The sequence below is a fragment of the Pleurodeles waltl genome, chromosome 1_1 (assembly GCF_031143425.1).
Source record: "Pleurodeles waltl isolate 20211129_DDA chromosome 1_1, aPleWal1.hap1.20221129, whole genome shotgun sequence".
Taxonomy (NCBI): Eukaryota; Metazoa; Chordata; class Amphibia; order Caudata; family Salamandridae; genus Pleurodeles; species Pleurodeles waltl.
Window position 1 is genome coordinate 179,456,842 of NC_090436.1, and position 13,629 is coordinate 179,470,470.

The 13,629-nt window shown below is 40.9% G+C and overlaps 1 long non-coding RNA gene across 1 annotated transcript in view; it reads left to right on the top strand.

Moving 5' to 3' along the window:
* Positions 1 to 4,814: 4,814 nt before the first annotated feature.
* Positions 4,815 to 13,629, top strand: part of LOC138301099 (uncharacterized) — a 158,815-nt gene continuing 150,000 nt past the window's right edge. Inside the window, exon 1 of the long non-coding RNA XR_011205082.1 lies at positions 4,815 to 4,917. This is a non-coding gene — a long non-coding RNA (uncharacterized lncRNA). The remainder of the gene's footprint in view (positions 4,918 to 13,629) is intronic.

Consider the following 13,629-nt stretch of genomic DNA (forward strand, 5'->3'; position numbering starts at 1 on the left):
ATGTCGATTTTGAGACGGTGGTTAAAAGGACACACATAGGGAAATTCATGAGAATTGGTAAAATTAATACCTAAGCACCCGGTTAGATAACATACCCTTCAGTCACTGAGCGCTCTGCGTGCCTTCTGCATCCGTGACTCAAAGGTACACCCTCTCTGTTTGCACAGAATATTTGAAGAGCTGTGCAACCTTTCGCGCGCCCACACTAGTGCCATCGCTCCGCTATGTTTCCGCCAAAGAAATAACAGCTCTGCCAGCCCGCAGCTCATCCTATTGGTTATGCGGAGGCAGGCAGCGGGAGCTTCAGTGAAAATTCTCCCCATGGAGACTAAATTAACAAGACGAAGAGCAGCTCGAGGTCTGCATTTTATATTTGCCGAACGTCTCATCCAGATCGGGCTTGCGCTGCCGTTCTGTTTGCAGATGTGTCTCCAATCGGGATGTTTTTTCTCACCCAGGGAGATGAAAACACTGCTGGTGCACAGCGATCACGCAGTGATTTGCATACCAAACACCCACATACGCGTTACGCCCACACAGGAAGGGAAGGCTGAAGGCTGGTCGAAATCCTGTCACGGCATTGTAAGTGTCGAAAAGAAAGAGTAGAAATATCGCTGCATATTGTTGTTATTCTTATTATAGACTCAAAAAACGCGTTCTACGATGTAACTGGGCTCACCTTACACTTTTCCCAACACCCCTATTTGGGCTAAAATTTGAGTTTTTGCCAGATTTGGTAATCCCGTAGTACCACATTATTTGGATTACCAAATCTGGCCAAAACTCCAATCTTTGTCCAAATAGGAGTAATGACAAAAGTGCAGGGGTGTGCGTGCGTAACTTGCTTTTGTGTAATTAAGTGAAATTTCAGAAATACTCTGCATAATTATGCTAAAAGCAAAACTGGAATTTCGTACTGTAATATAGCACAAAATGGATACATACTTCCAATTTTTTCTCCTAACAGCGCTTAATTACGCGATGTGGTTTAATAGTAAAATGTTGGTAATTTTGCGTAATAGTATTAATGCAACGTTAACAAAATAATACTAATGATGCTGGACTAACGAAAATTATGCCCGGGTCTAATACTGCTGTACTGCATCCTACTGTACCAGTATTTCCAAGGCCACATTTTGCTCGCCAGACCTGTTGAAGTTATGGCCTGGAATGTGGGGATTACCTGCGGAAATAATAGCGATAACAACGCTACTGGTCCTTCTGACAAATTACACTGTCGGTGTTTCCATTACACTCGAAATGACAGCCTCAGTGTTAAAAGCAAGCCCATTCAAAGCGCTATGGCTGCCATAAACACAAGCGCGAAGGAGAGACACAAAAGGAAAAAGAAGTTCGCTTGCAGTCAAACATATTGGCAAAAGTGCAACAATCCATGTAACAGGGTCCATGGCCAAGGCGGTAACAAAACCGCCCCAAGGAGGGGCAAACGTAACACATTTACCAATGACGATCAAGGATTTTTGAAAAGCAAGCCCATCAACGAGCGATAATGATGGGCGTGTGGTGGGCATGGTTAAAAGCCCACAGCTAGATTACAACACGTCAGAGCTTGAGCGCTTGATCTAAAAAAGAATGTAAAATAAATAATTTGGATTTATTTGTAAACAGAGGGTTTCTCCGTGAATAAACATGTATCCAAATCAGCAGTACCTTAGATCATAGTGGTGGATGATTGCAAAGATCTGTGCTGATGAATGGGCCAGTACCAGGAGAGTACGTACCATCACGAGCCATTACTAAACTAGACATTTAATCAACCTCTACTGACCATACAAAACCACACACAATTTGCAGATAATGGAATGGGTCGATGGAAATCCCGGACTTGTATTATAGGGCCCACAGAGCTCAGTTGTGCTGCGTTAATGCAATGTAAATATTAGGAAAATTAACAGAACTTATGGTTTGCCATAAATATATTTACACTCTTTTACCACTACTCATATTTACAATTTCCTGCATATGGAGTTGGAGGGATTTTTGCCCATAATGACACACGACTGACACATATAGCACAATATGTGTAAAACAACTGTACATATAAAATATGATGTCTCTAACACAACATATATAACCCAAACCCGACACACACAGTTAACAACTCATCCAATATATATTAAACTACATGACACAACTTTACAAAACACACATAAACGATACATCACAAATGGAACATCCAACTGAGCAAATATAACACGGTACAACAAATATTTACCCATAATTCATTTAATTCATACCATGTCCCATATAACATTCCCCATGCCATGAATGTTAAGACTGTGAATTACTGCAAGCCACTGAAGGCCAGGTTTGTTTCCAAATATGTACAGTGCAGCCCTTGTTTTCGTGTGGACATCTCAGTTCTCGCTCTCATTTAAACAATGTAGATAATGTCTTTGAACAATAACAGCATGTTTAAAAAAAGGAAAAAAAGATTGGAAGCTGGTGTTTGAAGCGCTGTCAGTGGGCCTCTCACTTCTCCAGTGCTCCTCCAACCCAAACACAACCATCCCTGGCTGGGCTGGAGTCTGAGGGGCTGGGAAAGGGGTCTCCTGGCAGTAGAGGTAAGATTATTTTGTAAATTTCTTTATATTGTTGTGGCTCAGCCCGGCCGCTGTGCCCCTGCAGGAGCCGCCCCTGTGTGCAGGACCTATAAAGCAGGTTAAACTTGTTTGAACGGTGCAACTAAGTGTATGCTCGATGGAAGTATTTTCGCTTTCAACCCCATCATTTTCTTACACGCCGAGCTAGCAGGGCTTAGAAACAAAGTTTCCATTACCTGTTGCACACACTGTTCAACAAGCTGGCTACAAGCAGAGATGATCCACCTAGTAGAAATAAGTGAGAAAAGTGGCAGTAAACTTTTGTGAATGCTACATGTTGATAATAAAACATTGAGATGCATTCACAATAACGAAGAACAAGACCTTGTCAAGGGAAATAATCGTTAATCCTACATTAATCTTAATATCCCCATATGACTCAAGCCAATTCGCAGTCTCTTTTCCCATGTTCTGGTAACCCCTCAGACTCAAGTTAGTTTCTTCATGCTTGCAATGACAAGAGTCATTGCTCCATTCCTTTATTTACAGACCTTCCTAGGGAAATTCACACAAGCCTACAACCTTTGCCTCTGTGTTTTCACACTACTTCCTGGTTTCTCTTGTTCACTCATGGGATTTTCCAAACTAGACTATTGTTTTATTGATGTTAATCCTGTGAACCGACTTGTAGGTTAGATTCTCTGGCAGCCCTAGAAGTCTTCCATCCCTCAGTTAGGCAATCTTGCAGAGACGTTTTTACTATGAAAATCCAGATGGCCACCAACACCTCGAGAGAGATGTTTTATATAGTTAAGTCTCGAAAGTCACTTTTTTCAGTTTTTACCTTTGAATGAGAAATGCAATGACTTGGTTCTCTTTTTTCCTCAAAAAGTAAGAAGTAACATCAATGCTTTGTTTCCGATAGAAGCAAGAAACTCTCCATGTCTGAGTTCTTAGTTTACTACATCTGATGAAAGCTCCAGGCTTTTGAAATTTGATGCTATTGAGCTGGCCAAAATGGCCCCTGTTAGACTTGGCATCCTTGGCATGGTTTCTCCTTTACATTTTGCCATCTGACCGCCTGTTTTTTCTGACTTCGTTTCTGCTGCCCTTAGGCCTCAGCACGCTTTACCACTGCTAAGCAGTGCGAAAGTGCTTATGCTCTTCCCATAAATCATGGTACATTGGCTTGTACCCAACTGACATATTTAACTTACTTGTAAGTTCCTAGTAAAGTCGCACTACGTTTGCCCAGGACCTGTATTAAATACTACTAGTGGACCTGCAGTACTGGTTGTGCCACCCGCTTTAGTAGCACCTTAACCATGTCTCAGGGCTGCTATTGCAGAGCCTGTGGGTGCAGTTTAAACTGCCATTTTGAATTTGCAAAGTAAAACTTTTGCAAGGCCCAAACCTTCCTTTTTAATACATGTCACCCCTAAGGAAGGCTCTGGACAGCCTAAAGGGCAGGGTGAAGTGTATTTAAAAAGCAAGATATGTACCTTTAGGTTAACATGTCATGGTATTGAAAATCTCTTATTTGTTTTACACTACTACAAGGCCCATCTCGCTCATACAATAACATTGGAGTTGCCTTATGACATTCCATAAGTATAATTTCCAAATGGGAAGAGATGACTAGGTCATGTTTTTGCTATTGGAATCACAATTTAAAATCCTAACTCATGGTGATTTTAAATTGCAATTTTGAAAATGCCGCTTTTAGAAAGTTACACACAATAACAACAATATACCCTGACTGAAATTTTTTATTCAACGCAAAAATGTTTTCATGCATGGTCAAGAAATTTAACATGGCCCCCGTCCTTTTACATTACAATTATTTCAACAATTATTTTAGACCTATTTTGCAAACCAAACCATACACATTGGCTAGCATAACCAGAAGTCAATATCCAGTGTTTAAGACACTTGCTGGCGAGTTTAATATGCGACCCACATAAGGAAACACTTAATGCAGAAGAGATGCCAAAGAACTGATTATAACAGACAGCAACATTCTAATGGACTAAATCCAACACTGGCAAAGATTTAAAATAGAACAGAATGCAGCCTCACCAAATGTGAATAAGATTGTTAGCACTGAAATAAAGACAGGGTTTGAAAACCTGCTAATTCACGAATTTGAGGACAAAGTCTAGGAGATTTAATTATAACCTCAAGTAAAATAGTGCCTACAAACTCAATCAGCATGCTAGTAAGTCATTTTTATTTTTGCAATAAAAACAGGTTACAGATGAAGCACAGAGCAAATTAGAGCTGTTCTATGTTCTTGGTCCTCAGGAGACCCCAAAACGACAAGATTCAAAATGCGTTGACTACTACGCTCAAGGTAATTGTTGAAATGCTCAACTATATAAGGCAACCCTCTGCAAGAAACTGGGTGCCTTGCTCTGGTTTAATGAATGAGTTGTGACAAACCCGTGATATGCTTGATCCTAGGAGTTTGGACAATGGGATAAATATGTAACTCCTATTTTTCAGAAAATTGAGGACTGGTACATTTCACCTGTCATGAGCTGCTAATTTGGATAAAAAAGTTTCATTAGAGTTTTTGGGCCACATGTAAGTACGTTTGGTTTTGCGACTCGCAAATTGTGAGTCTCTGCGACTCGCAATTTCCGACTCGCAAAACCTTATGCACAACAGTGTCCATGACACTGTTAGCGTTTTGCAAGGGGGTCGCAAATGCCCACCTCATGATGACTTTTTAACTTTTTAGAAAGTCACATTTAGTTTCATTGAACTTAATCAGGTTTTTGCCCATCTTATAGAACTGTATCAGGTCTATTACTGGGCACTCAATCCATGCTCTATATTCTGGATTGAGGCAGCTCTGCAGCAGTTATTATGCTATACCTTAGTGCTGTGTTTGATACGGTATCCCATAATGTTCTTTTAAAAGACTGCTGGAAAGTGGTATTGGCAATGAGCCTCTGCTCTGGCTTGCTTCTTATTTGCAAGGCAGATCATTTCAGTTCTTTCAAAAACCTTTTCACTCAAAAATCATTGCGTTGCATCAAGGAATTCCTCAAGGATCCTCCCTGAGTCCAACTCTCTTTAATGTTTATATCCACCCCTTGGCTAATGTCATTGAAAGCTTCAGCTTTACCATTATTTCTTATGCGACGATACACAGTTGATCATCACTCTCTATAAAAACAGCAACTATAATGCCTCCCAGCTGCATCTTTGTCTTTTGGAAGTAGCAAATTGGATAGATAACAATAGTCTAAAGTTAAATGGCGAGAAGAACTAGGGTACTGATTTTGGGCAATCACCCTGTTATTTGGTCCCCTGCATGATGGCCTCCTAATCTGGGCCCAAAACAATAAGATAAAAATCTTGGCAGCAAGTAAATCTCTGAGCTGGAAAGTGCTTTGGAATATTAATAGTCCTTCAGAAGATTTTCCGACTGTTACCTCTATCTGCCCAGAAAACTGTCATCCAGCCTATGGTTTTCTCTAGGCTGGATTATTTCTTGGGCTCTCACATAAGAGACTCAATAGACTACAGCACCTCCAAAATTCTGCTGTGCATTTGTTGCTGAAACTCCCTAGATGCGCCTCTATTGGGGTTGGCATGAAAGACCTGCACTGGCTTCCATTTAAGAAGAGAGTTGCTTTTAAAGCCCTGTGCTATTGCTAAAAGGCTCTGTCAAATTCTGGCCCGCGCTATCTTTGATTAAGTCTTGTGTTCCGGTGAGAAATCTAAGATCATCTAATGTTAGGTTATCTCTGGTCCCCAAATTCCATAAAGCCAGAATTGGAGGCAGCTCTTTCAGTTATCTTCCTCTTAAAACCTGGAACACTCTAACTAAAAACACCTGGCAAGTGCCATCAGAGCCTTCCTTAAGGAAGCAGTGAAAAACATAGCTTTTCAAATTATGTTATTCATTTCTAATAGGAGTAGCTCTCCCTGAAGTGGAATCGTTGTACTGGGACACTTGAATGTAGTAGCCATGCTCCATACAAATATGCCCTATTATTATTTTTATTATTATTATTGTTATTGTTATTATTATTATTATTATTATTGTTGTTAGAATTGGCATCCTTGGTGTGGTCTCCCCTAACATTTTGCCTCTGCTTCCCAGGTTGTTGATGTGTGCTGGACTCTGTTTTTATGTTTTTGATACTCTGGGCACTTTACCACTGCTAACTAGTGCTAAAGTGCAAGTGCTCATATGTAAAATGTATATGTAAATTGGCCTATCCATGATTGGCATATTTGATTTACTAGTAGGTCCCTAGTAAAGTGCACTAGAGGTGCCCAGGGCATGTAAATCAAATGCTACTAGTGGGCCTGCAGCACTGGTTGTGCCAACCACACTAGTAGCCCTGTACACATGGCTCAGACCTGCCCCTGCAGTATCTGTGTGTTCAGTTGTAAACTGCCAATTCGACTTGGCAAGTGTACCCACTTGCCAGGCCTAAATCTCCCCTTTTTATACATGTAAGGCACTCCTAAGGTAGGCCCTAGATAGCCCCATGGACGGGGTGCAGTGTATGGTAAAGGTGGGACATGTACTGATGTGTGTTACATGTCCTAACAATGAAATACTGTTAAATTCAGTCTTCACTGTTGCAAGGCCTATCTCTCTCATAGCTTAACATGGAGGCTGCTTTTAAATATTATTAAAGTGCGGATTCCCTTTGTGAGCAGATAGAATTGTGGAGTTTGGGGTCTCTGAACTCACAATTTAAAAATACATCTTTTAGTGAAGATGGTTTTTAGATTGCTAGTTTGAAAATGCCACTTTTAGAAAGTAGGCATTTTCTTGCTTAAACCATTCTGTATCTCTGCCTGTTTGTGGATTCCCTGTCTAGGTCAGTTTGACAGTTGGGCTGTTTGTGAATCCCCTCTAGACAGTGAGACAAAGGGAGCTGGGGTGTAGCCTGCATATCCTGATGAGCCATCTGTGCTAGAGTGGAGTGAGGAGTGGTCGCTTACACCTGAATGGGCTGTGCCTGCCCTCTCACAATGCAGCCTCCAACCCCCTGGTGTATGTTTGGGGCCTGGCCTGGGCTTGTGAACAACAGAGACTTTCCTATGAAGTTTGCCTACTTCAAAGTCAGAAAGGGGTATAAGTATTGGACCCAAAACCCCTGAAAATTAGATCACTTCTGGAACCAAGAGAAACCTCTGCCAAGGAGAAGAGCTGAGGAGAAGTGCTGCCCCTGCCTGTGACTGTGCTTTGTTGGGCTATCCTGCAGTTGCTGCTTCTGCCTGCTAAAGTGGACAAAGACTGGACTTTGTGGTGTATTCCTGCTTGTGAAGAATCTCCAAGGGCTTGAACTGAGCTTGCCTCCTGTTTTGAAGTCTCAGGGCCATCAAAGACTTCTACTGCCAGCACCTAGACTCTCTTCTGAGACTCCTGCCCTGCCAAGTGGTGTCCTATCCATTCCATGGGCACTTGAAAGGTGAAGTTGGCAGGCAAGAGCTGAAAATCCATGCACCGAATGCTGTGCGGGGACATTTTCGATGGACCATCTGTAACGTGGCTGATAAACGACGTGCCGTCGGCTACGCGGATAGTATTGACGCTCCACCTGCATCGCAGTTGGGAGATCGCTGCACCGCGGCTGGAGAAACGACACGCAACACCCGCTTGCGGCTGCTGATAACAACGCAAATCCCACCCAGCACGGTTTTCTAACACTGTGCGACAGGATTTTCCACACGTTGTCCCTGGACGTCAGAGACAACCCTACTCTGCACAGATCCAAGGTGCCCGGTCTGGAAAGCGACACATCACTCTCTTGTATGGGAGAAAAAGGATGCGTCGCTGACCCGATCGGAGAAGAACAACGTACAGCCTCCTTTTGCGAGGAAGGAATCAACGTATCGCTGCCTTTACCGATGCACACTCACCCGTGTGACCTCATTTGTTACGCTAACCAGGTACTTTGTGCAAAATCTACCTTTCCACTGTTTTCTATGGAGTGACACTGTTTTTCTTGTGAAAATTCAAATCTTAACTTGTGTATGTTGGATTTTTGTTGTTTGGGTTTTGTTTGATTTAGATAGATATTGCCTATTTTTCTAAAGTGGTGTGGCGTCCATTTTGTAGTGTTTTCACTATATTACTGTGTGTGTTGGTACAGATACTTTACATATTGCTTCTGAGTTAAGCCTGCCTGCTCATGCCAAGCTACCAAGGGGATGAGTGGGGGTTAACCAGGTGTGTTTCTCCTTTGCCATGACTAGAGTGAGGGTCCTTGCTTGGACAGGGAGTAACCTGACTGCCAACCAAAGAACCCACTTCAAACAATTATTATTAATAATATTATTGTTATTATTATTATTATACTTATTATTATAATTATTATTATAACATCCTGAAAAGGAGAGGGTAGTGGGTCAGAAAAAGTCCTGATAGCCAGCTTGTGCTTGCTCTGACCAGAGAAAGCCATGCTCCTATAATTAGGTGACTCTTTCTCTTTCAACCTCCTGCTGTCCCTTGTATGCTGATTGGCTAGATGAATGTTTGGCCCTGCCCTGGTTCCTGCCTCTCCCTGAGGATTGACACTATTTCCCTTTCCACATCCCCTACACAATCCTCAGTCCAATCCATTTGTGGCAGAGCCAGGATGTTTGTAGGGTAGAACCATGGCGTTCTTAACAATTCCCTGGTAACAGGCATTCCACTTTTGTTCCTCAGGAACACTCAGTCCGAAAACCTTTGAATGCTTTGTGACTGCCATCCTGACCAACCAGCTGAGAATCAATATGCCAGTAACAACATGCTGGGATGGTGTGGTATTGTGCCTTTCTTCTCTCCCATGACATCCGGGAATCTTATATGTAAGGGGCTTCTATATTGACTGTCCCTGGCAGTCAGACCTGGCCTGAGCTACTGGTAACATCTGCTCTTGTGGGGGTGCACTACACATGCTTGTGCTTACCTACTATTAAATCCTCCATGTAAACTAGAAGCATCTGAGAGTTCTTGTACTGCCTACCTGCTAAATCACTTCAGTAGAGGCGGGCAGGTATCTTACCCTACAAGTGAGAATCCCACTTCCTACTGGGTTCATAGGAGAATGAATCATGAGAAAAGAAGGTGTTCATGACATGTTCCTTAACTCAGATTTATGTAGGTGACTTCACCCATCACCTTACCAACCATAGAGGACAAATTACAATACCACTCTTTAAGAGGTCTTTGGGGGTTTAGGTGGCTCCCATAGAACTTATCTCTCTGAACTCCTGGCATGAGATAAGGTAGTTAGGGCCACCATCATTCTAATACATATGTACTGGACAAGAATAATATATATTAAATATTCATATAGTTTAAAATACCAACCCTTGAGAGCATACTGATTTTGGGGTACGAAGCTTGACTCTGTTTCTGTCACCTGCAGGAGTGAGATTCTCTGACAGGTTTGTCTGACTTTAAACACTCTTGCCCACCAAGGCATAACTCAGTAGCAGAAGGGTGAGATACACCAACTAGTTTTCATTTTCTTTAAAAAAAGCTATAGTTCCTTTAGAGGCTTAGGAAGTCTACTGGGTGTAACCCATTATTTTGGAGGTAACAAAACTGTAGCAATGAAGATTTTCTGAAGCTGTATTATTATGTAGATCCAAATGTTATGTTTATTCCAGTTCAAACACCACATTCACCAGAGCCCTCTTTTTCAGACTGCTCCTCTGTGTCTAGCTCCTCAATACTCTTCACAGATGCTCCAGAATAGTGTTACATGCTTAGATTCCAATTTCACAATACTACATACCTTGCTTCCTAACACACCACAACAGAAGAGATGCATTTCCGAAATAAAGCATATCGAACTAACAATATAATTACAATGTCAAAATTACAAAAATAACAATAAAGGAATATTCCACTTTGTATAACATTGAAAGAATTGTGTATGCACATAGATCCTTTGTAAACTCTCTAGTGACATTACTCAAACATAGTTTGACAGAGACCCTGGTTTCTTCACAACCCTCTAAACTTCCTCAAACATTGTGTTCCACTCTTCATTTTCATGCTAATCCGCAAATCCTCCCTAACATTTCTTTCATACAATTACCCTGTTTTTGTTTCATATCCTAACATCTTCTGTCTTCACTTCATTGACCACTTTCATTGGTGTTGACTTTTTTGACCAATCACTATCATGTACAGGGAATGAGAGTTTTACAGGTTTGCATACTTTTACTTGTGTGTTTATATTTGAATTAACTTGTCTTATAAAGCAGAATTTCCTTTCTCTCAATCTATTCTCTTCTATCTCATTCCAATTAATATTTTCATAATCAGCTTGACCACGTCTATTATTTACTCATGTTGGATTTATTTCTGTGTTGGGCTCTCTGCTCCCAAATCAACAGAAAATAAATCTGTTCGGTTGTAGAATGTGGAGTAAATCTAGATATCACTTCCCCCATCAATCTTTCCCATTAGAGATTGCAAGTTGTATGATCTCCTTCAACTCTCTAGTAAAGTGTCTAAGTCATTCCATTTGCTCTAGGAGATATATGGCACCACTTTTTTTGTCTAATATTTCTTAAGATAAGGAACGCTTCAATTTTTTCAGAAACTAGTTGTACCCGTTGTCAGTTAATAAAAAGTCCAGTATGCCTTTTCCGCTGAATACCTCTCGTGGAAATTTGACAACATTCCTAGTTTCCACAATACTAGGCAAATATATCTCTGACCACCTAAAGAATACATCAATTAGTGAAATATGGTAACATTGACAACCCCTTTTATATATTGGCCTCACAGTATCTAATGCCATATCTTCCCATGGTCGACTAGGCAATCTGATCAAAACCGTGGGTCATTCTCAGTCTCTCTTTGGTTTCTAATATTCCCAAAGGACCCTGGAGTGTTAGTTATATCAAAGTCATACTCAACAAACTAAGTGAAATAATTTAGTACCTCTAAAAATCAAACTATCCACTTCAGACAACTCATCTCTTGTTTATTAGAATTTCTTGCTCTACTTTGATTATGCTTTTTTCCCATCATTCCTTAATTTATCTATTATCTCCTTAAAAAAAACATCTTCAGAAACCAGTTTTTTCCATTCCTTTACAAAACTCTGTTTCATCAGACATACATTATAAAACTCTCTTAATTTCCTTCTTTATCCACCCATTCCATGCTACTAGTTATCAAACCTAACCTCAATAGACAATCTGCTTCTATGATCATATCCCCAGGGATATAAATGACATCAAAACGAACATCTTGAAATGATACCGCCCATTTCCCAATCCTACTATAAAAAGAATCAATGCTGTTCTCCGTATATATTTGTTTTGAAGGTTTGTGATCAATCTTTATCATAAAATTACTACTCCAAAGAAATGTATTAATTTCCAGGGTACCACGGAGCTCCCTTCTTAAATAACAGAGTACCTTAACTATAGCCCTGTCTAACATCATGAAACAAACATGATACCTTTCTTTAATTTCACCACCACATTGAATAAGAATAAGAATCTCTTGGAACTAGCATCTGAAATTATCTGAAATTATGGTAGAGGTGAGATTAGGATCAGGACTATGAAGGCATGGTACTTCCAAAAATGTATCTTTATGTTTTTAAATACTTCATTGCATTCAGAACTTCACATACACTATGTTCCATTTTTAACAGCTTTCTCATGCAAGTAGTTCAATTTGCAAAATTATTGATGAATTTGTTATAATGTTCAGACATACCTAAAATCTTCACCAGTTCTTCCTTATTAGTAGGTTTGGCTAGTTTTTCTATGGCACTCACTAATTCTTGTTTTGGTTTTATTCCTTGATTAGTGACATTGTTACCCAAGTATAATTTAATCTTTGGCAAAGTTGCATTTTTATTTTTTTGAAGTAAGGCTGTAGTCTTGTATTTTGCCAAAAACATGTCTAAGGTCCTAATTGAAATCTCGGTGGAGGGGTTATTCCATCGCCACGGTGACAGATAGCCCATCCGCCGAATTATACTTTCGGAAAACCGATGGCAGGACCGTTACCGCCAAGATCTAAATCAGGCTCTGTGTGTCTTGTTTATTGTTACTATAGAAGAGAGCACGATCTTGCAGAAAGAAAATAAGGACATCAGGCCACTTTGGGCTAACTGTTTATACTGAAATACTCAACACCGACTAATATGAGCTAAGCACAGGGTGTGAGGGGGTTAGAGAGGAGCTTCATGGCAGACAACACTAACAAGACAGGCTGTGCAAAATCCCATCACCCACTATGACTGAAAGCTAATGGAAGACATGCATCCTTCACCTGCTGCTCTTATCAGACCAGCAACTACAAGATGAGAATAGCTGGGTCTGCTGTTATACTGAAAATATGGCCTCATTGTTCAAACAGGTATGCAAGTGGGACTACCTCTGAAACTCAAATTAGGTTTTTCCTTTGGCAAGATTAGGTTAGTAAGTTGAAGAATGATGGTGGGATTGTTATAAATTTATATAGAAAATATGTTGGAGTATTACGTGTTGTTTTTGCTTTAAGGTAATCATTGCAGCTACCAGTGCTTAATTTGTAAATAAAAACGTGTCGGTGCCCAAAGCCCTCCCCCTATACACGCGGCTGCTGCATTTAAATGTCTGAGCATGGAATACAGAAGCAGCGTAATCCTGAAGCCATCTTGGGCCTCTTCAATCCATTTAAAGCCACTCCTTGCCCCTTCAGCTCACTCTTACAGCTTTCTGCTTTCTACCTTTGTGATGCTTTTTCGTTTTTCTCTTCCCCCGTCTCTCCCATATGTGTCTTTTGCTCGCAGTAAATGCTTGAGGCAGAAGACTAAGCGCCGGCCCTCAAAAATAAGTGCTGGTGCTCAGCACCAGAAACAACAAGCACAAATTAAGCACTGGCAGCTACCTTTCGGTTTATGTTTATTGTGAGCTGTTAGAAAGGGGTTTCTGGTTGGCTAGGGTATGCACCTAAGCCAGGCAGAACCTACCCACTCTAGTCATGGCAAGGGAGTTACACATCCAAGATAACCTCTGCTCACCCCCTTGGTAGCTTGGCACGAGCAGTCAGGCCTAACCCGGAGGCAATGTGTAAACCATT